A 27,026-nucleotide genomic window follows, 5' to 3' on the forward strand; every position below is an offset into this window, starting at 1 on the left:
TGTTCTCCGTGTTTCTCCCCTCTGCTGATATGATCTACCCTTTTTCTGTAGTAAACCTTAATTGTGAGTAAAACAGCTTTCAGGGAGGTTTTGTTGAGTCCTCCTAGAAAATTATCAAAGCTGAAGGTGGTTGGTAACCCCGAAAAGATCAATGACCCCTGTTGTTTGTATCAGAAGTCCTAAAAACTTTTTAGGTAATGATTAAGATTAGGCCAGAAGCAAATTAAATTAGCTCTGTTTTTTGTTTTTTTCACTTGTTTGTTTTTGCAACTACATGCATGCTAATAACTCAGAAAACAGAATTATTCAGTGACTGAAGATTCCAGTTTTATCTATAAGGGTCCTTTTTATGGAACTTAAAGAACACAGTTTTTACCAGCTGGTTCCATAATGACTTACTCCCTGGAATCCAGCCCTTTCCCACCCTCTCCACATCTACACCTGGGATGAAGACATTATTCTTCACTGACTTGGCTCGATAGCCTCCTGCCTTTCCTCCTTGGTGTCTCATTCAACAGCTGGAGTGATCACCGTGAAATGCAGATCAGACCATGTCCCTCCCCTGCTCAAAACCCTGCAAGTCTCCTCTTTCCCTCCCAGCAAAAGCCTAGTGCTGCACGAAGACCTCCTTAGGGCTTCCAAGCAGGCTGTTCCCCACCTGAAATGCTCTTCAACCACTCAGTCCACGGGAACAACCGCTAACCCTACATGTCACCTGCTTCAAGAGGACCCGTCCAGTGAGCGCCATGCTAAACACATGACCGGAATTACAAACGGAGCTCATATCTTAGGCTCTCTCGCTCTTACATTTGACTACTTTTGTTTTTTATTTTCTGCAACAGTTATCGTTTGCTCACTTATATATCGTGTATTGTAGGTTTCCTCCAGAAGGTAAGCTCCCTGAGGGCAGAGAGCTTTGTCTGCTTTGTTCACCAGTGATTACAGTGCACTTAGAACAGTGTCTGGTGCATAGTAGATGGTCAACAAGTTTTTTCTCTGTGATCCAATTCCTAATGACTCAGGGATGTTCTTGCCATTGTCCCTGCTCTAGGACCTGTGCTGTTTCCAGTCGGAAGAGGGGATGGTGAGAGATGAGGGAGGACATTAGCGGATGAGACCACATTGGGAAGGCTGAGTTTAAGGCATTGCCTGGACAGCGTGAGACTCCAGGCACTCAGGCTCTTGACCCACTTCCTTGACTCTGCAACCTACCTGATGGTGGAGGATGCTAACACAGCGCCCCCTGTGTGAACATACATGAGCCACTCACGTTGCATTTGGGAATCCCTCCCCAGACTAGGAGAAAGGAATGATTTTTAACCACATTAAGTATGCTTCTCATTGAATGTTATGTTCCCATCTCTTAGTTGCATACATGTTATACATTACTTTCTGTTTTATTTTATTTTATTATTTAAATAATTATCCACTCTTTTATCTAGTTTATAGTTATTTTCCTGTAGGGCAGATCACCTATTTCCCACAGTCTTCAAATCTGTTACTTTCTCTCCTTAGTAATCACATAACCTGGCTCTTATCTTTGCTGTGATGACTGTAGGAGAAGCCAGAACAGAAATCTGTCTCCAGTGAGCAGCCCTGATGCATAAACAAAGTATGGTTTCCACGGTACTAGATAATCATGCCTTTGGGTATTTCAAAGCAGGAAGCTTAAATCTGAAATCTTGATTTTGGCAGTATGTGTTTTTCTACTGATAACACTTTGGAAAGATGTAGGTGTGTGGTTGTGAGGGTGGCAAATATTTCTGACTCTTTAGAAATTTATTTTTACTGTAATTGGTAACTAAGTATGAGTCATTTAGCTAGAGTATAGATGATGCTTTATCACATAATAGTGAGATTCATAAATGTTTCCTCTGTAAGACTGACTCAATAAATACTTGTAAGTTTTTTCCCTCACTCTTTCCTCAAGCAAGAAATCTGATTTTTAACAATTGTAGGTATTTTCAAAAAATGAGTTTTTTCCTCTTTTTTCATAAAATTCAACTTTAATACAATATTTTAATGTCTTTTTAAAGTTTCATCAACAGGAGTTTTATTTATTTTCCCATAAGATACTGGAGTTTGTAATTAGATAAATTGTTGAATTTTTTTCTGCTTATAGTGTTCCTGTATGTCTTATTTATTTATTTATTTATTTATTTATTTATTTATTTATCTTAAATTTTATTTTTTATTGAAATGTAGTTGACTTACAATGTTAGCTTCAAGTGTACAGCAAAGTGGTTCAATTTGTATGGCTTATCAGTAAAGGACAAGTTACCTAGTTTCCTCACACTGAGCATATTCATTTATTGAGAGGATATTAATCCATCAGAGATAAAACCAAAAGACAATATTGTAAGCAATCCATGATATGAGACCAGACGGAAATAATGCTCAGCAGTGTTAAGAACAAGTCTGTGCACTGACATGTTCTTCAAACAACGTGGTATTTAGATCTAATGATATTTCCCACTTGGAAAGTAAATCGCTGAATGTGCTTCCTGGCACCGTCTTCCTAGTGCCAGAACATGTCATGTTTTTTCCTTTGAAAGATTTTTCATAAAGAGATCGGTGCCTTCAACTCAAGTTGAGCTAATCCTTACATGCTGGGTTCCTTTATTGCACACCAGAGAAAAAGAAATTCTGAGTTCCGTATTGTGGAAATGAGCCCCTTCAAGTTCTCTCTTTTCTTCACCCGCCTGTCCCCTCAGACCCCACCACTTTCCCTCCCTGTCTCTGTCTCTGTTTCTCTCTTTCTTCCATATTTCTGGACTTCAAAGAGTCATAAACCCTCTCCTGGCTTTGTTATTCCTCTAATTTCTAAAGGACAGGGTCATATTTATAGACTGGCATCCTGCCCCTTCAACACAATAGAGCGCTGTGCGTAATCATGCCGATTTGTGTTTGAGTCTGGACATACGGTAACTCAGAATAATTAAGCAGTGAGGTAAAACATAGCAATAAACATTCTGAAGCCTTATTGCTTTTCATTAGTTGCACGGGATAACCCAGTGATCTAGTCACAGGTAATGGGAGTTGAACACATTCCAAAGAGTCGGAGAAAGATCTACTGATATGTGCCCTGAGAATTCACTCCCAAGAGTAACTTGAAGGATGCTTTTGCCGTTATTCTTGTTACTGCCATTTTCTGAGAGCCGCCCGAACAATCAGAATGTTTTCAGTTCAGTGCCCATTATTCAAAAATAATAACATCTTTGATGACTAACAAGAGTGCAAATTGCACATTGTGATCTAGTGGAAAACAATCCTTGTGATTTTCCACATACAACCTCAGGTGAGCATCACAGAATTCTGGTGAGGACAAATAAGTGCACTTCTGCAGATCAAAGAATTCAGCAGTGGCAGAAATGGAATGCCCTCTGGGGTAGATCATCTGACCAAGTGCCTTCCAGGAGAATCTTTGGTCCAAAGCCATGACCACTCCCAAGCCACCTCTCCGTCCTCATAATCCTCTGGAAGAAAACATATATACAGGAGGAATTCACTATCACGAAAGACAGTTGATTCCATTGGGAACATTAGCTTTTTTTTTTTTTTTGAAAGTTGAGCTGAAAACATCTTCCTGAAGCCTTCATACATTCGAGTTCAAGTTTGCTTGCCTAAGAAATATTTAACTAACCTGAACTCCAAACTAGATTCTCCACTACACTTTCAACTAAACCCAGTGTGAGCTAGATTTCAGGTTTCACCATCTTTGCTTTTGACTTTGTAGCCAAGTAGATTTGAGTCTCTTAACGTCTCTCAGCTTGAACTTCATCCTCTGACAAATGAGATATTTAGGTCAGATCAATGTTTCCCAACCCCAACTGCCCTGCACAGTCATTAATAAGTCAGAGGGGACAAGAATAAGGAAGTGGAGGGAAAGCTGGGTGCCCGTCAAGTTAATATTTGAACTTGGCTGTAGACCAGAGGAAGACCCACTTCCTGTTCTGAACATTGGTGATTTTGCAAACTCTACAAAAAAGCTCTGCTCTTTCAAAACTGTGTTGGTGGTTTATGTGGTATTGAGACATTTGTATTGAAAGTAAACATCTCACTATCTCAATGACTAAAAAAGACATAGTGTTGGAAATGGGTTTATTTGACTTTAAAGGGGGCAAAGTTTGAAATACGCACCTCTAACATGAGTGAATATGAATGTTCTCTTTCCTTTCTGAAAACTTTCATTACTTCAACAATGATTATTTGGGGCAATGATGAGTTTGTACCAGAAGCTTACTAATAAGCTTAGAAAATTACTCAACATTAGATAACTCACGCTAAAGAGTCTTTGAATGTGGTGACTGACTCTACATTATTTATTCCCTTCTTATAAAATTCACATCTCAGAGGAAACTTCTTAGGGAGAGCAGCGTGGCAAAGTTCCCTATATGAGATGCTTCTTTTCTGTACGTGACAGACTTCATGCTGAAAGAAATCCTCAACTAAGGTATCTCTCCTCTGAAAGTTTTCTGTCCTCTGAAATTTTTCCCAAGTAGGACAAGTCACCGTGTTGATCATGCGCCTGGAGCACTCTGCACCGGCTCCTTTTATCCAGCTTCTGTGTGCCCTGGGATTGTTTGTTTTTTCCACCAGACCCACTGGAGGAATAAAGCGCTGTTTCTTTTTGTGTCTTCATCTCTGGCATATTGGCAATTTTCCACCTATTCATTCCTCTTCCCCTGAACCAGAGAAAGTGGGTATCTTGCAACAAATTTCTAGATATACTATGTAGATTTTGTAAGGGATGACATAACCAAAATACGAGAAAGAGAATGCATCAGAGACTCTAAAAGCAGAAGGATGTGTCTCATCAAAGGAAATTTTAAATGAATACTCTCTTTCTAAGCAGAAAACAAAGAAAAGCAAAGCTTTTTAAATTCCAGAGGTTAAAGAGCAGAGGAAGTGAACAGAACAATCTCAATGAGGCTTTGTTGGGGGATTGGGGTGGGGGATGGCATATACTAAAGGAAATTGTCAAGATGTCTAATTTTGCTGATCACAGTAAATATTTGTTTCATCTTTGTTGTTATTTGTTTAGTTTTTGGTTTGTTTTGTCCCACTTCTGAAGCCCCTCACTCTGGGGAGCACCTTCCTGTGGGAGCCTGGGTGGTCAGGTCCCAGCTCTGGCTGTAGGACACTGTGCCTCTATTTTGCAGTTCCCATTTTGGACACTTGGATTGTTCTTGGCCAATCACATGTCCCCTGGGCGTCTGAATCCAGCAGAAATGAGCCTGGAGAGGATGCAGATACTGCAGCATCAACGTCTGGCTACCAAAGACAGTAGAGGAATTGGGGGAGTAACTGGATCCCTGTCATGTGCCAAAAGAGGCGTTTCTGGCAACGGTTGTATTGAAGGAGCAATGATCACAGCAAAGTGTCCTCCACCAGGCTGTTCACAAGGGCAGATTTTGACTGTGAAGGGTTCTGTCTATTTTTTGAACCCAGTTTCCCTACCCCCCACCAGTCTTCCTAGTAATTTAGAAAGCTACCCAATTTCCTTTCAAAATATTTATTTCAATTCACCAGAGTCTGTGATTGAATGCAAGTATGATCCTTGCTAATTCAATCATTTTCAAAGAAATGCTGGTTAAGCCCAGGTACTGTTTTATTGTCCCTGAAAGAAAAGCATTTGTATGCACAGGTGATAGATTGGTAGACATCATAGAGAAAGGACTAGAAAGATTGCATTGAACCGGCCACATCAGTGAACTAAGGCTGGCACTGCAAATTGATACTAAACAGAAGAAGGGTAGATTTCTAAACTGTTATGACTCTTCAAACTGTTTTCACTGTTAAAACAATTTCAACTTCTCAATATGAAGTAATAATATTTCAAAACAAAGAAATACTTACAAAATCACAGGCGAGAATGAAGATTTGACTGTCCATATTTTTAAGACAATGGGAGCACCAGGATGACTATCAAGTGGCTCCTGGGGAATCAAGTAGGTCCATCTATTGCCTATAATGTTGAAAAGCAATATAGTGATACGTATTGGGTCATTATAACATTCGTATTCTTGACCCAGTAATTCCACTCCTGGGAATTTGTACTGAAGAAATAACTACAGAAAAAATGTGTATGAGAATAGTCGTGGGGAGGTGGAGGCAGGTAGAGCTCAGCAGTTGAGTGTGTGGTTAGCGTGCACAGAGTCCCGGGTTCAATCCCCACTACCTCCATTTAAAAAAAAAAAATGGTAGGAAAAATGAAAAAAAAAAAAGGAATATTCATTACAGAACTCCCTAAAATTGTAGAAAGGTCGAAAACAAATTGAGTCTCCAGAAATGGGTGAGACAGTCATCAATACTGTTCAAAACTGTGTTCTTTCTCCTCTCAGGCCCATGGTAGACCTGTATTCCCTGAGCCCCTGAAGTCAGGCAGAGCCAGGTAAATGAGGATGTGAGCCTTCCTTCCAGGCAGAAGCTTTAAACCTGCATGTGAGTCTCCCCTCCAAGTAAGATGTCCTGGAGAGGAGCCCGAACCCACAATGTGAACAGCATGAGTGAAGTAAAGTTTTCTGACTGTAAACCTGCTAACACCTTGGAACTGAATGTTACCACAGCGTAACTAGTCTACTCTGAGCAAATGAACAGGCTAAATCAATTATGATCTTTAATTATATGAGGGAAAGAAGCAAGATATTTACTATCTATTTGCACTTGCAGACAAAGGCCTAAAATAAGAACAAATGGAAATAACTGGAGTATGACAGATAGAAATGTAATCTTTTTTTAATCTTTTAAACTTCTACTGATAACTTAAATTTGGAAGATAACCAGTGTTCTTTTCAAAACAACTCATATAGACATTGAAATTTCTTTAAATTGATTAAATAAATATTAAACTGAATATTAAAATAAACATTTACTTGAGAAATATTTAAAAACAAATTTTTGGATATCTTGTAAATTTTGCATATCATGACTTTAACGCATACGTTGATACCTCTGCCCATTAGCTGAATCTCTGGAGATTTCCATTATATTTTTAAGGGGACCAAGGATGTTATATGTGTCAAACTCGACTTTTAGAAGGATTTCACTAAGAAGACAATAATGAACAAAAAGATTTTATTCGTAACAGCAGCATATACAGGATCCTTTAAATTTCACATGAGGGGTTCTTCACTATTCTTGAGCTCAGCCCACTGAAGCTAGAGGAAAGGCCCTGAGGAGATTTTACACTTTAGTACTTGCTGCCAAAGAATTCACCATCTGTGAAGAATTTACATTAAAATCTATACACAGGCATGTTCCCTCAGAGCACAGGCGGCAAGGTGAGAAGTTACACCTCCACCATCTGCTGTGAGAAAGACAAGGTTTGGAGTGAAGCTACTTCACCCAGACGATGCCCGCCACACAGCCTAAACTCGTACACACAGCCAGTTCAGGAAGAGCTCCCCTCACTCAAAGATGAGGAAAGAACACAAAGAGACTAGCCAAACACCATATAAAAACACTCATAGAAAAAGAGAGGGGAGAGAGAAAATAGGAAAAAACAAATGGCAGATAAAAAACATGTACCCAGAAAAATATAAAAATAAAGCAGATGAAAATCATGACATAGATATCTGAATTTTTTGAAATGTCTATTTAAAATAATAACTATTATCTAATAGGAGGAAATTAACAGGATTACAGAAAGATAAAAATAAATAAACCTGCTTTTTGTCATTCAGCAATATGTTGAACATTTTTCCATGTTAATAAATATGGATTTACATCACATATTTACACTGGGGAAAAAAAGAGAGAAAAAAAGAGAAAAAAAACAAAGAAAGGAAAAAAATCTAGGCCTTTTGACAAAAAAATAAATAAATAAAAATCCACATTACCCTTTGTTATACACTGAACTGTGTGTCCCAAAACTCTTATGCTGAAACTGCAACACTCATGTGACTGTGTTTGGAGATGAAGCCCCTAGAGGGGTAATCCAGGATCAGTGAGGTCACAGGACAGCACTAACATATCTGCAGGAAAAGGCAGAGGGATCAGGGAGCTCTCACTCACACACAGAGGAAGAGCCACATAAGGACCTGGTGAGAAGGAGGCCGTCTGCAAGCCAGGAAGAGAGATCTCACCATAAACCAACCGTGATGGCACCTTGATCTCTGACCTAAAGCCCCCAGAGCTGTGAGAAAACAAATGTCTGTTGTTGAAGCCACTCAGCCTATGGTGTTTTTTTAGGCTTATTGAGCAGAGCCACATACTCTTAAAGCAGGAAAGGGCAGCCTGTCTCGGCCATTGGCACAGCTGCATGCAGGACACTGGGACACATGGGGCCATATTTACAGACTCTTCTGGCAGGAAAATATGACTCCACAATTCTACATCTGGCCACACTGCCAATCAAGTCTGTTGCAAAAACAAAATACCTTTAAACATACAACTTGAGAGAATTTGGTTTCTATGAACCCTTCATGAATTAACCATCAGACAATAAGCTTTAGCCAAACAATAAGAATGCATAAAGTACAGCCAAAGACTTACAGTGAGCAAGTAGTCCATTTAAGAGGTAGGGATAAATGCTCTTCTTTTCTGGCAGAATCTATAGCTATAGAACAGAATGTAAATATTATAAATTAAAACAACAGGAATAGTATCAAGTTGACAGGCACAGATGGAAAGGAGGAAAATATAAAGACACTGATGTCCTTGTGTCATGGAATCAAAAGATATTGTTTTCTTGGTAGAGCAGCAGAGACACCAGTAAACATAAAGTCACAAACATAAATATCAGAGTAAGTTCACTAACATAAACAATCAAAAGCATGTGATAGAAGAAAGGAGGAGGAGGTAAGAAATGTGGACATGTACCAACTTGGTCACTAAGCACAGTAGGAAGTAATCATCCCTAAACAAATACAGGTAAGTATCTTATGCAAAAGTACAGTTAAGTTAAAATATGTTTTACCAATTATCAGAACTAATATGCACCCAATAGAAACCAAAGAGAAAGCCAAGCCTGAGTTTTAAAATATCCATACATAAATAAAACACACTAAAACCAGAAAGCACAGCACCAGAAAAGCAGCTGGGACCACACACGCCTGCCACACAGCCCAGGCCATGTCAGCACGGGCAATGGGAGAGCTCCAACTCCAATCAGCAAAGCTACACCCCACCTTCGATTTTACCAAGTTCAGAAAGTGATTTCCTCTCTCCATGAATAATTAGCACTTACTTCACAGGAGTCTAAACAAAGTGCTTATCGCAGCACCTGGCATGGGGAACGTACTCAGTGAAAGTGCATTATTATCACTAAAATCATCAGCATGTACCAGTGAGAAACTCACCTACTGAAGAGAAAGTCTCTGAACTAAGACTATGAGACAAAATCAAATTCCATTGTCAAGCCAAGGGACATCTAAAACAAGGTGCCTCAGAGAGGTGCACGGTTGTGACAGCTTCCAAAGTCAGAAACAACATAACTGCACGTAACTAGGAACTGATTACACAGATTAGGTCACATCCATAAAATGTAACACTTTGCAGCAATTAAAAAGGATGGGCAGTGTGTCTGCAGATATGAAACAATATCTACTATAAATTTGCTACATGAAAATAGGCCTCTCCATACATACACATGCTTAAATATACTTCTGTATCTACAATAATTTTTTAAAAAACAAGGTATATGAGGGAGAGAAGTGAGGAGCTGTTTATGGGCACAAAGTTTTGATCTTGCAAGATGGAGAAGTTCTAGAGATCTGTTACACCATAATGTCAATGTAGGTAACATTACCAAATGATACATTTAAAACTGTGTTAAGTGGGTAAATTTCATATATTTCAAATTATAATTTCTAAAATTTTTAAAGTAAAAATCAAAATGTACCATAGTATGTCTATTTTGTTACCATTTTATGAAACAAGTTTATGTGTAATCCATGTGCCTGCACATAATTATTGCTGGTTAAGCACCAGTAAAGGTGGTTTCCTCGAGGAAGGGGATCTGGAAGGCAACACAGAAGTGGGAGGGAGACACTCTTACACTGGGAATCCTTCTGCACCTTTTGAATTCTGTGCTGTGTGTATGCTAACTCTTCAAGCAAATAATCTAATCTGGTTATCAACTAGCTGGGGGCTTTAGTTTATACTCCTGTCTGATACAAAGCTCAAACATCATGCCCCAAGTAAGTTTTAATTGCTCTAATTAGAATCAATACACTCCCTGAATGGGAGAGAGAAAGCAATCTTAAGACATAGACAAGAAATAATAAAGTCATCAAAAGCAGATTGTAAGTGCTCTAAAAGTCATTCAACAACACATTACTTATTTTATTGTGCCTATCTCAAGGGGCTGAGATCAAATTAGTTAATACCTTAATGTTCCCAGTACACATTTAGCACTGTGTTAGTGATTACTATTTCAGATTTTTTTTTCAGTTTTCTTTCGTTTAAAGCACATCAAGAATAGCTGTGGATTCCAATATTTAGGTTACAATATATCTCCTTTTGGCACCTCCTATCAACCTGAAAAACAGGACTAATAACTACCTACCTCACAATTGTCTGTGGGATTAAATAAGTGAGTGAATTCATGCAAATACTTAGTGGGGAGAGGGCTGGGCCCTTAGCAAGGGCTGAATATATGAACAATCAACTGTAATATCAACAATATATCTCAGACCAGAAGAAATTGAATGTATTAACTCCAGAGACATAGAGTCTTCTCTTACCTTGAAGAGGAATCCAAGCACCTTAATAAGTTAATTTTATAAACATAACATTTAAACTGATTAGAGGGGGAAATAGGATGAAGAGAGGAAGGCTAGAAAGGTATGCAAAATGGGAGCATAGTCATGCAATGTTTCCTTCCTGCCTGGCTTAAAAAAAAAAAGTGAGCCTATAGAAGACATTCCAACAAGAAGTAGATTAACCCTGGCTCTGGATTCTTCCTGGGTTTAAATTCAGTGTCAAGTGATGTTCCAAATAAATCCCAGATCAATGAAAAATATATATAAACATCAAAGGAAAGTAGGTCTACTTACATAAAAATTTACAATTATAGATGTTCAAAAACATAACCTACAAAAAATCAAGTGAGAAAAAAAGTATCTGCTTATGACAAAAACTTCTTATCTGTTATATGAAAGAGTTCACACCATAAACAGATTTGGCCATACATATAACAGAATATTATTCAGCCCTAAAAAAGAAAGGAAATTCTGACACTTGCTACAATGTGGCTGAACCCTGAAGACTTTATACCAAATGAAATAAACCAGTCATGAAAGGACTAATACTGGATGATTCCACTTATATGAGGACCCAGAATTGTTACAGTCATAGAGACAGAGGGGGGATGGTGGGGGCTAGGGCTGGGGGAGGGGGAAAGAAAGTTGTTCTTTAATGGGGACAGAGTTTCAATTTGGAAGATGAAGAAGTTCCTGAGATGGATGGTGTTGATGTTTGCACAACAATGTCAATGTACTCAACTCACTAAACTGTACATTCAGAAATGGTTAAAATGGTAAATTTTATGGTATGTGCATTTTAGCACAAAAGAAAAATTTAAGTAAAAAAATGTTCAAAGAAATCATAGCAACAATAAAAGCAATAAAACACTGATATGTACAAAACCCAGGACATGAATAGGCAATTCACAAAGGAGAAAATACAATTAATAAATACATGAAAAAATGTTTAAGATCAAAGTTATTCAAACTGCAAATTAAAAAGTCAAGTAATCAAAAATGATATTAATCAATCCTGAGTTCAAATAATGTGGCTTCTTGTACATTGAAGATTTCAGTGTGAAATTGTATACCAGAGATTCAAAATTATTAACACATCTGAACCACCAAATTATATATATATATATATAATTTTTTATATTCTTAATATAAAAATGCTCTAAATATAGAAAAAAATGTGCAAAGATTACTTTATGTTATGTCTTACAAAACCAAGAAACTGGAAACAAAAGTAAACATCTAAAAATAGTGGGGCTGCTAAACAGATAGGAAACAACCACTGGATACATGATTGTATGACCATTAAAATGAGTATTATGAAAACCGCACAAGAAAATGGGGGAGAGGGATGGAGGACACAATATTGAATGCAAAATTATATAAAAACATGAGTGAAAAGAATAATTATATCTATACTAAATGTTAATATTTAACATAATGGGATAGGAGTGTGAATAGTCCCACAAGCATCTTCCAAATTTTCTAAATTGCACTTATAGTTCTATAATAAGAAAAAAAATTCTTTACAAGAGTTGTGAAACCATGAGTTACAGCCTGTGTGCGCAGGCCACAGAAACTCCCAATACAACTTCCTGGTTTATTTCTCCACAGACAGAGAAGCTAACAGAATAAAGACTTCAGCCCAGGGCAGAAGCTGCAGCACATGCTGGTGTGGCTTTTCCCTAGCCTGTTGGCTCTGTAACTTGGAAAACACTTTCCATATCCAACCACAGTTGTGAAGACAGCTGAATTATTGTTCTGCCACTGTCTTCATACCTGTAGTCACATCATTATGGCAGGCACTGCAGTTTCCCTACACAGTATCTATTCTGCCTTCTGCCTTAATGACAGAGCACTGATCAATCACAGGCCCAGAAAACAGCATTTCCCAGACTTCCTAGTGGACAGGGATGGCTAAGTAAGTTCTGGCCAATAAGAAGCAAAAGTTGTTGGATGTGTCTTCTGGGAAAGCTCCTTACAAGGTTGAAGGTAGACTAATGTAGTAGGCCCACTTCTGCTCTTAACCCCTTCTTTCCTGGAATATGGAGGTGATGACTGGAGCTGCAGCAGCTAAATTGTGATCTAAGGCAATCTTAGAATGGAAGCCGTATGCTAAATATACTAGAGCACACAGATCCCTAGTGACACCAGGAAGCTGACATACCAGCACTGCCCTCCCTACTACAAATGTCTTTAAGAAAAATAAAACCTTTAACTTGCTTAAATCATTGATTTTTACACTTCAGTACTTGCTGCCAAAGAATTCACCACCTGTGAATAATTTACATTAAAATCTATACACTTCCATTAAGAGAATGTTTACAATAAAATTAGGTTCTCCTGTTTCCTGAATCAAATTCAGCATTATTAAAGACACATTCTTCTGGGTTCTCAGAACCATAATCATAAATCTATGTTTTACTCAATCCTCATTTTCTCCTATGTTTACCACCAGTAATTGCTCCTTTAGAGGACTAATTTAAATAAAACCTTCCAAAAACCATTATTTATATAATAAAAAAATCTATATTGGAGATATCAAGTTTTTCTTATTTTTTAAATACTGAAGCACATGATTAAAACTTCACATGAATACAAGTTACATAAGCATTTTTATTCATAATAATGGTAAAATATCATCAAGTATTAATTCAAAAATGAATAATTAGTCAGTACTATAAAAATCAATCCATATTTCTGGATAAAGAAAGCTAGCTGAACACATGCAACTAATATTGCTCAAGTCCCAAACCTCTCCATAACTGCAGTAAAGAAACATTTTTAAAAACATAAATCCTCAAGGAAGGGCAAGTAGGAGCGGAGATGACAATATACTGAAAATGGGACGAACACGGGCCAGCAGTAACAGACTCAGCAGGGCCAAGGAAGTCCAGCTCCTCACCGGCCAATGCTAGTGTACTGGACAGAGCAGGTCTGAGCCACCCTCATGAACCAGGAAGGGAGTTACTGTGGTAAGCCAGGACAAACCACATGTCATGGTAAATTTTATGTGTCAGCCTGACTGGGCTAAGGGATACCCCGAGAGCTGGTAAACCATTCTTTCTGGAGTGTGTCTGAGAGGGTGTCTCTGGAAGAGCTTAGCATGCAGTAGACTGAGTAAGGAGACCTGCCCTTGCCAATGTGGGTGGACAGCACACAGGCTACTGAGGACTTGACTGGAACAAAAGGATAAAGGAAGGGTGATCTTCCATCCCTGAGCTGGGACATCCATCTTTCCTGCTTTCGGGTGGATGGCAGAGCTCCTGGTTCCCAGCATCCTTGGGCAGCACTGCTGCTTGCTCTTCCTCCCCTGATCCATATTCAAAAAGTTTGCAAATCTCCTCTAAAGTTACAATTCAATTTCCCCTCCAGAACACTGCAGTTCTTTAAAATATATGATTCTGTTTTGAACACTGGGCAATTCAGTATTAGAGAAAAGAGCGTGGTTCCCATTCGCTATCTGCTTAGTCCACGTGACCAACATGAGATGAGTCTCTGAAACTTCTTGAAAAACATGAGCCGTACTGAGCTCATTCCCACCATGGATGTGCAGACATCTGTCATGGCAGTCAGAAGGGACAATTTCATAGGCTACTGAGGGAACTTTAATTTAAGACTTTTAGATTCTTTTACACCAAGAAGCCATTAGCTGATGTAGTGGCTCAGTAAATGTCTTCAGTGAATTTCTGGATATGGCCACAAATCCCTGTACCTGCTTCACTCCCCTTTAATCATCCCATTAACTGATGACAAAGGACATAAGCCTGAGAAACACACACCCTTCTAATAACTTCCTCTGTCACATCATGCAGCAAACTCTCCTGCTAACTTCAAAGTACAATACATGTAACACAATATTTTGTTATGTTTAATGTAATAAACTTGATTATTTTTGAACATTCACTTCAGATACTCATTTTTGGCAAAGGACTTAAGCTTTTCCATATTCATACCAAACACCTCCAATTCCTTCCCAGCAATTGGTTTTATTTTACTGCACTGTATATGCCAGCTAGAGCAGAAAAATTCCTGGTAGGAAAAATTTCCTGTGGGCTGTGTCCTGGTGGTTGCATTTGCTCCATGGGCCTAAGACTCAGACTCCCTCTGAGCAGAGCGGGATGGGGCAGGCAGAGAGAGGCAGCTGGGCCCCAGGCCCATGCCTGGAGTCCTACCCACAGGTAGTTATGTGATGTACGAGAGAAGGGAACATGCCAAGCATGGCAGGTGGGAGTCTGTAATTTGTTTTGGCTGTAAAGACAAAGCCACTCAGACATACTGTCAGTTTCCTGGCTCCATGTATTTTACATAAACCATCGTACATACACAGGAGAGAAAATACACAGTGGCCTGTAAAACACAGTACTTGGATGTGGCAATTCCTAGTTGTGAAGATGCAGCCAAGAAAAAGCTTACAGCACTTTCAAGGATTTGATTTAATAGACACAAAATATATAGATTCCACTAACTACAATAACTGCCTTGTACTTAATATATTTTAAGCCAGATAATTCTAAAGCATATTCCATCTTTAACACTAGAAAGAATTATATAATTTGGATCAGGGACCATTTGAAAATGCACTAGCATGGAAAAAATCCAAAGCTAAATTATGTAGGTTTTAATGTGCAGCTTAGGTTACATGAAATTGCTATCCTTAAAGTAAGTGTTTTATATGTGTAATTAATTTTAACTTGAAAAGAACGTAGAACAATGAAAACAGACTCCACAACCAAGAGACACTTCTCTTCATTTCTCTGTATTGTTTCATTTCATCTGAACAAGGTCAATTACATCCACAATATCAGGGCCCATAACTCAGCTCAGTTTTACAGTGAGATTTAACCTTGGCAAAATAGCACCTTGACTCAGCTCCCTCTGCTGTAAGAAGCAAAGGTCAGAACCATCCAGTTATTTCAGGAGGACACCTAACTACACAGGTGGTTTCCTACCCAAACCCATTCCTCCCTCCTCATTCCTTGTTGCTGGAGGCCGGTTTAGGTACTTACCTCTTGGGGCCAGGTAATGAGACTTGGTCCACTCATCAGCAACAGGAGAGAATCTTGACTTATCAAAATGTACTGAAGTAATTTCATTCCCCTCTAGGGCCAACACTGGGCACGGAGAGACAGGGCAAATCTGCCAGGAAGGTTTCTGAGGAAGGGAGCCTTAATTCTAAAACTCTGAATGTAAATACACCGAGAGCCAGTACAGGAACTCGGGCAGCCACTCTGGGGCCTGAGGGGAACCAGCACAACAGTCCAAACAGGTGAATTAGGCTGGGTTCTCACCTCCACCTCTGAGCTGCTCAAGTAACCAACCCTGAGTGGCCTGACTCTGGCATCCTGTTTTGTGGGATAATAAGCCCTCTTTGGTTTTGGACATTTTGGTTGAGCCTTCTGTTATTTGCCCAAAGAGCACTCCAACTCATACAGAGATCTTTAGTGGGAACTAAAAGCTCCCCAGAGAAGAATATCCTGGGTTTATAATCTAAGAAACCCAGAATCCAAAGGGCTCTTCTCTCAGTCCCAGTTACTCACCATCAAAAAGTGATGGCCCTCAGGTTCAGCTCAGGGAAAATTAAAAATAACTTGTTCCATGAACTTCTCTATTAGATCCCAGTCTCCAATTATTCCATGTCTTATTGGCTACTAAAGCAAGAGAAATCAAACTATGTCAAGCTTCAGTCCATGTCAGTAAGAGCAACAGTTTTAAAAGGACTGGACCAGAAGAGACGGAGTTATTAGAGAAAACAGGTCCTTTGCACTGGGTGAATGTTAATTTATGTAAAGAAATAACAGGCACTTTACCAGAAATATTAAGTTATATAATTGTTTATATTCTACTTCACATCTCTAAGTACAAATTATCATCTTAACAGTGGAGTAACAGATGGAAAAGTACAGCTAATCTGCCATACCATTCCATTTGGAGTTTGGAGGTTTTTAGAACAAATACCTAGTTAAACAATTTTAGTGCTTCTTTTTAATTAATCAATCTAGAGCTCTTCTACATCTGACAGGTTAGTGAGTCAACCTGCAATTTTCCCCAGAAGCAGGTCTTGCTCTCACATGAAGCCCAGCATTCCCAGAGTCAATCCTGCATTCCGGGGTTTTGTAAATTCACTTGATTCCCCACATGAAAAATACCTTGTTCAACTAACACAACACTGTAAATCAACTATACTTCAATTTTGAAAAATACCCCATACAAAACCTCTTTTCCAACACAAGAATACACAGCTCACAATTACAATTGCTATGAAATCTACCATTTTGCATGATTCATCCTACTGCTCTGTTCTTGGTGATACACTTACAGAAGCAAATCCCGGTGGGGAGTTTACCTTTGTGGCATATGTGGGTTTATCTATGACTATGAAAAAGGCCAGGTCATCAATTCCCCTCAGCACCCTCCTTTGGGCTTGGTCAGCCACCTTTGCTGTCTCTCTGATGGCAATACCTTAGGGAGAACAGCACAAAGATTTCTGTCTGCATCCATACTCATTTCAAGGATCAAGGAAGCATAATATAACCCCTGTGTATGTACAAGTAAATTTTCAATGTCAGGGTCTTATTTGGAGTTGAGTGTGTTCACAGAAAAGACACTATCACAGAGCACATAAAGTAATACAGAAACCTTTCTTATGTTCTGGTATTATTTTAGTGTGGCACAAGGGAACTTAGCTGGTCTGCTTTTAATACTGACAAAAGATGAATTAGTAAATTTTTCAGTTTCATCTGAAAAAACATCCCTCATGATAGTGAAGTGAAAAGCACATATCAATTGGTTCCAAATTTTAGAATACAATGTAGAAGGACACAAAATTAAAAATATAATGTGAAAGAAGAAAGTAAACTGAAAAATGCTCATACACTCTCAAGTCATTTTAATAAAACTGTGTCACACAGATTTAAAATATATTTTTATTCTTGTTACAAAATCACTAGAAGAAAAAACTAAGAGGTTGCCTACTAATATCTGACAAGAAAAATTCAATAATCAAACAACTGTATTATGTAAAAATATTAATGGCTTTATGATATATTATTTTAATAACAGTTTAACCACGATATTTAGGAATATACTTATAGTTAGTAATCATATGAAACTTCACTGTAGAATATAACATCCAGTGAAATGTGGAAAGCTTCATGAAGATTCAATTTTCAATTTAAATTCCTAACCCCTGGTCACACTTTGCTTTCCCATAAACTCATCTTCACCAAATTTATTCCAAAACAAATGAGTAAACATATACCACAATTTTTAAAAGTAGATTATTTGTAGTTCCCAATTGATTAGAAATGAAGAATAGCAACAAAGCTAAGGGAGTGAATTTTAATCCTTGTCCTCAGAAAGGCATCTTGAAATAATAGCTTGAAAAGTTAGAAAAAAGTAAGTACAGGACAGAAATCACTTTGCTCACCTCCTCTTCTGACTCCAACTCACTGCCGCACTTAGTCCAGAAGCTTTCAATTTACAGAAGGTGGCGCAAATCCAAAGGGCAGGATTTCTGCAGGACTAAGGCAGCAGGCGTGATGTGGACATGCTGGGGGCGGAGCCCAGAGAACGCATCCAAGGCAGAAGCAGCAGGCATGTCAGGACCACGAGGCCGAGAGTGGGGCTGGGGAGGTCTGGAGGGCCGGAACGGACTGCAGCAACTGCAGACACAAACACACCCGTCCCCGAACACTGACGGGCACCGCGCAGCCACCTGTGCACACGCAGCACATCAGCGGGCCCTGGCGGGACGGCCCGCAGCCGACCCCAGACGCCCGCGCGGCCGCGGCGCTGCTGCCCGACCGGCGGGAGCCCCTGCAGACATCTCCTTGCGCCATGCGCCCCGGCTCGCCCTCGCCCTCGCCCCCACCCCCGGGCGGGGTGGCGGCCTCCGCAGGAGCCGCGGCAGCGAGAGCCCGCCTCTGTGATGAGGTCCAAGCCCGACCGGCCGTGGACCTAGGACCGCGATGGCTTCAAGAAGCGGGCGGCGTCCCTGTGCTTCCTGAGCGAGCAGGAGGACGACGTGCTGCTGGTGGGCAGCCGTCGGTCCCAGACCAGTGGACTGGCCCTGGTGAAGGACTGGAGCCCCGGGAGGAGCCTGCCAGTGCTGCCGTGAGGGAGGCTTACCAAGAGGCTGGAGTCAAAGGAAAGTCAGGCAGACTCCTGGGCATATTTGAGAACCAAGACAGAAAGCACAGGACATATGTCTTATGTCCTTACTGTCACTGAAATATTAGAAGACTGGGAAGATTCTGTTAATACAGGAAGGAAGACAGAGTGGTTCAAAGTAAAGGATGCCATCAAAGTTCTCCAGTGTCATAAGCCTGTACATGCAGAGTATCTGGAATAATTAAAGCTGCGTTGCTCGCCAACCAGTGGAAACTCCACAGTCCCTTCCCTTCCAGACAGTAACACCTTGTTTGTAGCTGCTGCACAGCGAACCTCTGGGCTGCCATCTAGCATAAGATAGACAGGGTTGGAAGGACCTCTTTCATCATGTGCAATCTCGTGGGCAGAGGTTTCTTTATTTTCCTTGGCAAATATCTGAATGACGCTTACAAACTGAATTTGCCATGCGAGATTTTTTTTTTTAACAATCTGCATGATTTTTAGGTGTTTTCAAATCTTCTTAAAAAATAGTGTAAAATATTTTAATAAGCCAAAGCCATGTGGAATTTTTTTTAGATGCCTTAAATGTGCTCTCCCACCCAACCCACCCACCTTGTTATTTTGGTTGACATTTTCACTTTTTCCCCAGTATTTTTTATCCATTTGATGTCAGTCTGTGGTTTTTGTCAGATCAGCTTACTTGTGGGTATATTATCCCCGTGAATTGTTTTCTCTTTCATAATATTAACATATTCAATGAATCCATTTGTCAACTCGTTTTTCTCAATTTTCACAACTGGTACTATGTCACTAGCTACCTGATATGGCCAATTCCCCTGTAATTCAATAGTCCTTTAATACAGAGTTTAACTCTATAGAGCTGGTGATTTTTAGACCGTTTACTGTAAGCAAAATGCATGTAGCAGATATCTTATCATGGAACCTGTATTCATGGAATTGAAATAGAGTGCTCAGATGCCAATTCCCTTTATTCATAATCTCTCTTTACACAGAATACACAAGAACCATATTTCCCTCAATGTAAATTGCTGCATTTAAATATATATTTTCAGTTTGAATTTAGTGACATCTCTTCAGTTAAACTTGCTGGTTACTAGTAAACACCTTAAATACCAGTCAGTGGTGACTGCATCACAATTGAGTAAAATGACCTTCTTGTTCAGCTGTTACAGACCTAGATTGTTAGGGTGCCTCAGAATGTCTCATCTTTTGTAGGTGGTCAGCAGGTAGGTACTATTTATCATGTAACTAACTACAGGGACACTGGAATGTACCTGACTAAGAATTATTTTGTCTTATTTTTATATTCACATAAATCCAAGTATCCCATCTAAAACACATAAATACCTAGTCTGAAATGCCTGTACTTCCTCAACCAAGTCAGAGATGAGATGGGGCAAGTAAAAGATGGTTCTCTATGTAGATATTAGCTTTTTGTAAAGGTCATAACTGTTGAGTATAAAGTTGGAATAAGCGTATTTAGACATTTGTTCTACAAATTGTTAAACTTTAAAAATATAATTGCTGCTGAAAATAGTGCTGTTATAAGGAAAATCAGTGCCACAATTTTGAAACTGAGCTCTTGTTCCATAAAAGCAGCTGAGCTAAGTACGAGTATTACTTCACAAATTAATGCTGTCAAAGGAATGAGTAAGACAGAAACACTTTAAACCAGTGACATTTCATTCTAAATTATGTAGTGTGATCAGACATGATCTTCCAGAATTTTTATATTTTTCTTTCTACAGAGGTTATGTGTTCTGGGTGTTTTTTAAAAAAAGGAAATATTCAAAAATCCCACAGATTGACATGTGTTGTCAATCTTCAGTGGACCAAATTTTTTCCTCAGTAATCTCTGAAGTTTCTTTAAATTATATACTGAACACAGCAGAGAAATTGAATTGTTTTTGTACATAACACTGTCCACCTGAAATGTCACAAGTACTGGGAGGGGCTGGGTATCTTGCACATTGATATTCTTAGAGGTAATAATGCATGAATTTCTTTTATAAACTCTTGGACTATGTATTTGATGTGTAAAATATGTACAGTATTAATGTCAACCATTTCTTAAAGGTGAGCCTATAAATATTGTTGTATCATTTTCTTTGGCCAGTAACATTTGAACCAATATTGCCACTTGGGTCAGGATTTTCTTCAGTGCCATTTCGCAAACCACCAGTCTTTGGTCTATGAAACTAGTAAAATTTTGTATAATGCATCAGAATACTTCAGAGTTGTCACACTTTAAATTTCAAATGAGGGGTTCTTCACTATTCTTGAACTCAGCCCACTGAAGCTAGAGGAAAGGCCCTGAGAAGATTTATTTCTGTTAAGAGAAAAAAGCCTACATTTGCAGGCTTAACAATTGAATCTAATACAGATAAAAAATAGTGCCTACTCTCTCAGTCTTTCAAAGTTTACAGTGTTGGGACTGTCATTTGTGCTGCTTTCTGTCAGGTAGTTGGATAAAACTGGGCAGCTAAAGTTTTCAGTCCCATGTGCCTACTAAATTAAAAAAAAAGTTTCTAAATTGACTTGCAGACACAAACTAGCAAGTATCCTACATGTTTGATTTTGAGTTTTCTTAATTTCTTCCTTTTTTTTTGTAAACAAGGTGAAATTTTCCAATTAGGCACATGCCATTCAATTTTCTGTCAATCACATAGTTGTATAAAGTAGCAAATCTGAAGGGGGGAATGATTGTTGTATACACTATAAAATTGCTTTGCATGGTCTCATTTGAGATAACTGGTGTAAGAATCTTGATGTTTTACATATTTGGAAATATCAAATTAAAAAATTGAAATTAAAAAAACATCCTCACACAGTCTATCAGTAAAAATTCCAGTCTAACAGTGCAAGTTCCAGACTCCATCCTCTGTGCAAGATCAAACTTAATTATGCATGGATTTAGAATTAAACTGCCAAGTGAACATGAAAGACTGTAAAGAGACAAAGGCAAAAAGGTTCTTCAATACATGACTTTACTCAAGTTCACCAAGAATTTGAGGGCAATATTTCTACTCAAAAGAAAAAATCACCACCCTAAAGAAAAAGTGCTAATTTAGTAAGAATGAAACTACCAAGCTCAAAAATTTAAATGATAACAAAGTAAATCTTATCTTTCCCAAAAGTACTCTGACCCCAAATCATAGTAGACCTTTGTTTCCATGCCCTTTAGAAATAAGAACAAAGCACATAAATTCTGTTAAGTATTATGTGGAAGCACCTAAACCCATGAAAGTGAATAAGGGTATATAGAGCTTATACTCAAAATCTTTTGTTGGCACCTATGAAAAGCAAGCTGTGGACCAAAGAGCCCTTGTGGACATGATGGAGAACCAAGTCTAGGAGAGCAGCTGTAATGAGTATCTCCAAATACTTATGGAGTATACAGATGACTTATCATAGAATGAAGACTTCAGTCACCAGCAGCTGTCTCCAACACACTTCAGCTTACACAGTACCCTGACTCAGGTGTACACAGAAAACACAAGAAATGTGCAGAAGACACTAAGATGGAAGGGAAAATAAATATATCAGGTAACAGGACCAACACCTAAACAGTGCAAGTGGTTACATACACATAGCATCTCCATGCACTGAAACAGCATGAGGCCATGAAAAATGGAGAAGAAGTTCTTCTTGTATGAATCCAGAAGGTTCACTAAAATGGAGTGTTATGAGAAAAAAACAGGATGTGATACGGTGTATGCAGTATGCCACCACCTGGGTAACAGTGCATCTGTGTACGTCTGCTGATATCTGTAAAGTTACCTCAGAAGGAAGCACAAGTAACCAGAAACACTACTGCCATCCAAGAGTGGAATTGGGTAGGAGAATGTTAATTTCACTGTAACTTCTTTTTATACCACTCAACTTGTATGTCACATGAATGTATTATCCATTCAAAGTTAATTAAATTTGGACTTCTGCTTCTGGAAAGATGGATAAACATACTTTTCCCTACTCCTCCCACTAAGCATGGCTAGACTCCCTAGGCTTTATATTTGAAATAAACATAAGAAATGCTGAGAGGTGAAGAGAATGTGGCAGACTGGCCAGGGATCTGGACCTGAGGAACTACACAGTGGTGACTTCCTGAGTTTTCTTTTTGTCTCATGCATCCCACGCTAGGTGCCAGGGAAGCCAACAACCCAGAAACACCAATGGGAGCAAATGAAAAAGGTCCCCAGAAAGCCTGCTCTCTCTAGCCAAAGGAGATGAAGGGACAGTGGAAACACAGAAAACTTACCAGTAACTGCCTGACTCCAGCCAAGCATTAAAGGAAAACAAGCCCCCACCTGCAGGGTAGACATCACATGTGGAACCAGAACCTCCATCCCCCTCACTGCCTCCATGTTGGGGTTATGATAGGAGGCCCAGTGGAACATCAGGAATTCCACCAATGACAGCAGGGCACCCCTTGCCATCCCAGCCAGATAGTACCTGCAGAGGCCTTGGGGGGAAGCCCGAACTCTTGTCCACAATCAGCAGTAACATGGAGCCCCTCCCCAAATGAGTGTCAGCAAAGGCCAAGATTAAAATCTGAGCTTCAATTCCTAACTGGCATTATCCCCTTCTCCCTGCTGGAACAATAACAGAAATGACTTACTAAAACATAATATTTAAATAAGACCTGGAAACTCATAATATAATACCCAAAATGTCCAGCACTGAATAACAAAAATTCCCTCAACATAGAAAGAACCAGGAACATCTCAACTGAAATGAGAAAAGATGATGGACAGATACGAACACTGGCATGACACAGGTAACAATTACCAAACAAGGCTTTAAAAGCCATCACAGAATGTTTCAGTGAGCAACTACAAACACACCTGAAACAAATGAAAAACAAACAAACAAAAAAGTCAGCAAAGATACACAAAATCACAGCAAAGGTAAAAGGCCACATGGAAATTTTAGAACCAAATAACATAATACCTGAAATAAAAATCTCAATACATGGACTCAACAGCAGAAAAGAACAGAACTTGAAGACAGGACAATAGAAATTACCCAATCTGAAAAACAAAGAGAAAATAGACTGAAAAATGAACAGGGCCTCAGGGACAGATGGGCGCAATATCAATGAATATGACATTCATGCATTCTGTGTCCCAGAGAGGACAAGGAAGTAGGGCTGGAAAAGTATTCAAAGAAATAATGGCTAAAATTTTGCCAAATTTGTCATAAATAAATAAAAATAAATAATAAATAAACAAACCTAAATATTTAAGACTGAACAAACTCCAAACAGGATCTTAACCCAAAGAAGTCCACTCTGACATATTATAGTCAAACAACTAAAAACTAAAAACCAAAGGAAAAATTCTGAATGCCTCCAGGAAATTTCTCATCAGAAATCAGGGAGCCCAAAAGGAAGTTACATATTTTTTAAGTTTTGAGAGAACTGCCCACTCAGAATTCTGTATTCAGCAAAAATATCCTTCAAAAATGAAGAGCTAATCAGCTGTTATCTATAAAATAGATAAATAACAAGGTCCTCCTGAACAGCAAGGGAATTCAGTATCTCATAATGGCCTATATATATAAAGTTGAATCACTCTGTGGTACACCAGAAAGTAACAACATTGTAGATGGACTGTACTTCAATAAAAGAAAATATTTTTACTTTACGTATATATTTTTAACTGAAGTATATTCAGCTTACAATGTTGTATCAATAAAAACAGTTTTAAATAGGAAAATAAGACATTCTCAGATGAACAAAACTAACAGAATATGTCAACCAACATATATACTCTAAAAGAATGGATAAAACAAAGGGAAAATGATAAAAGAAGGAATCCTGGAACATCAGGAAGGAAGGAAGAACAATAAAAATATTACAAATATGGACAATTACAGTTTCTTTCTCCTCCTGTGTTTGCTAAATTTTGTTTGATAGTTGAAGCAAAAATTATAATGCTGATGCGCTTCTCAATGTGTGAAGAGGAAACATACAAGACTATCATAACAAACTGGTAAGTGTTGACACCAGCAGACTAAGAAAATTTATGTGTATATAATGTAATACTTACAGTAAACACTTAAAAAGATACACAAAGAACTGTAGCACAGGGAACTATATTCAATATCTTGAAGTAACCTATAATGAAAAGAATATGAAAATGAATATATCTGTATGACTGAACTACTATGCTGTACACCAGAAACTGACACAACATTGTAAACTGACCCAACTTCAATTTAAAAAAAATGATACACAAAGAGAAGCACTCAAAAACACCACAGATAAGTCAAAATTAAGTTCTAAAACATTTTCAGGTAATCCACAAGAAGTCAGGTAAAGCAAAACAGAGAAGTGAAAAGCAGAACAAACAGAAAAAAGGACTAATCAATAACCACAATAAATCTAAGTGGTCTAAACACACCAGTTAAAAAAGTCAATTAAAAAAAATGACTGAGCTCTATGTTGTCTATAAGAAACTCTTCAATTTAACAGTATACAAACATACTTGTATACTGAAGGGTAGTAACCCTTCAGTTTATTGAGTTTTACAAATTGAAGTTTTCTGGCAATTCAGAATCAAGCAAGTCTATCAGCACCACTTTTCCAACAGCATTTGCTCAATTTGTGTCTCTGTGTCACCATTTGGTAATTCTCACACCACTTCAAACTGTTTCATTATTATTTTTTTATGGAGATCTGTGATCACAGAACATTGATGTAACTACCACGACTCACTGAAGGCTCAGGTGATGGTTAGAATTTTTTAGTAATAAAAGATTTTTAAATTAAGGTACATGCATTGTTGTTTTAGACATAATGCTATTGCACACTTAGCAGACTACAACACAGTATAAACATAACTTTTAAATGGACTGGGAAATTAAATTTCATATGACTGGCTTTCTTGTGATATTTGCTTTATTGCAGTGATCTGGAACCAAAACCACCACATCTCGAAGGTATGCCTATATGTAGGTTAAAACTAGAAAGATGAAAAAAGATATTCCACATAAACATTAATCAAAGAAAGTATGAGTGGACATATTGTTATCAGATAAAGTAAAATTTATGGCAAAGAAAATTACCGCTTACAGACAGGGATATCAAATAATGATCAAAAGTCAATCCATCAAGAAGACATAGCAATTCTAAATGTGCATGTACCAAAGAACAGTGCTGCATAGTACATGAAGCAAAAACCAAAAGGAGAAGTAGAAGAGTGCACAGTTACAGCTGCAGACTTCAATCCCTTCTCTCAGAAACTGATGGCACAAGCAGAGGGGAACTCAGCAAGGATACAGGACTCAACAATACTATCAACCTGCAGGGTCTAACCAACAGGAAGAGAGCACTCTGCCCAGCAGGAGCAGAATGCACATTGTTTTCAAGTGCACAGAAGACCAAAATAAACCTAATACTGACCATAATACAAACCTCAACAACTTTAAAAGAACCAAAACCATACAGACAATGCTTTCTGACTACAATGGAATTAACCCAGAAATCAGCAACAGATGGGTAACGAGAAAATTCCCCCAAACACTTGGAAACTAAAAACATGGTTCTAAATAATCTATAGATCAAAGAGGAAGGCTCAGGGAAACTAAAAACTATATGAACAGGATGAAAATGGAAAATACAAAATATTAAAGTGTGTGGAACATAACTAAAGCAGTGCCAAAAGGAAAAATTTTAGAAAAGAGAAAAAGTCTCAAATCAATAATCTAAGTTCTCAACTTAATAACCTAGAAGAAGATAAAAATAAACCCAAATCAAGCAAATGAAAGGAAATAGAGGAAATTAATGAAATGTAAAATAAAAAATAGAGAAAAATCAATGAATCAAAAAGACAATTCATCAAAAGTTAAAACTTTTGCTCAGAAAATGACCCTGGGAAGAAGATGAAAAGGCAAGCTATGTGATGGGAGAAATTACACACATCTGACAAAGGACTCATATCTAGTATATACCAAGAATCCTCAAAATAAAATTATAGAGATGGAAACAGATGAGTGGCTGTCAGAGGTCAGGAATAGTGGAGGGGAAGGGGAGTGTGTAATTATAAAGAAATAGCGTAGAAATGATCTTTGCAATAATGAGACAGTTCTGTATCTTAACTGTAGTGGTGATTACAGAAATCCACACACGGGATGAAATAATGGAGAACTGCACTTATATTGTACCGATGTCAAACCTCTGGTTATGAT

General features: G+C 38.4%; 1 long non-coding RNA gene and 1 pseudogene across 1 annotated transcript; one reads left to right on the forward strand and one right to left on the reverse strand.

The window, feature by feature from the left end:
• Positions 1-2,261: 2,261 nt before the first annotated feature.
• Positions 2,262-18,519, reverse strand: LOC140690679 (uncharacterized). The gene is made up of 3 exons (XR_012065939.1): positions 18,133-18,519; positions 5,860-5,968; positions 2,262-3,476 (listed from the first exon to the last, which is right to left on the reverse strand). It is a non-coding gene; the product is annotated as an uncharacterized lncRNA (long non-coding RNA).
• A 114-nt stretch (positions 18,520-18,633) lies between these two features.
• On the forward strand, positions 18,634-19,176 carry LOC140690678 (diphosphoinositol polyphosphate phosphohydrolase 2 pseudogene; annotated as a pseudogene).
• Positions 19,177-27,026: the final 7,850 nt, after the last annotated feature.

The sequence above is a fragment of the Vicugna pacos genome, chromosome 31, assembly GCF_048564905.1.
Source record: "Vicugna pacos chromosome 31, VicPac4, whole genome shotgun sequence".
In the NCBI taxonomy this organism is placed as follows: domain Eukaryota; kingdom Metazoa; phylum Chordata; class Mammalia; order Artiodactyla; family Camelidae; genus Vicugna; species Vicugna pacos.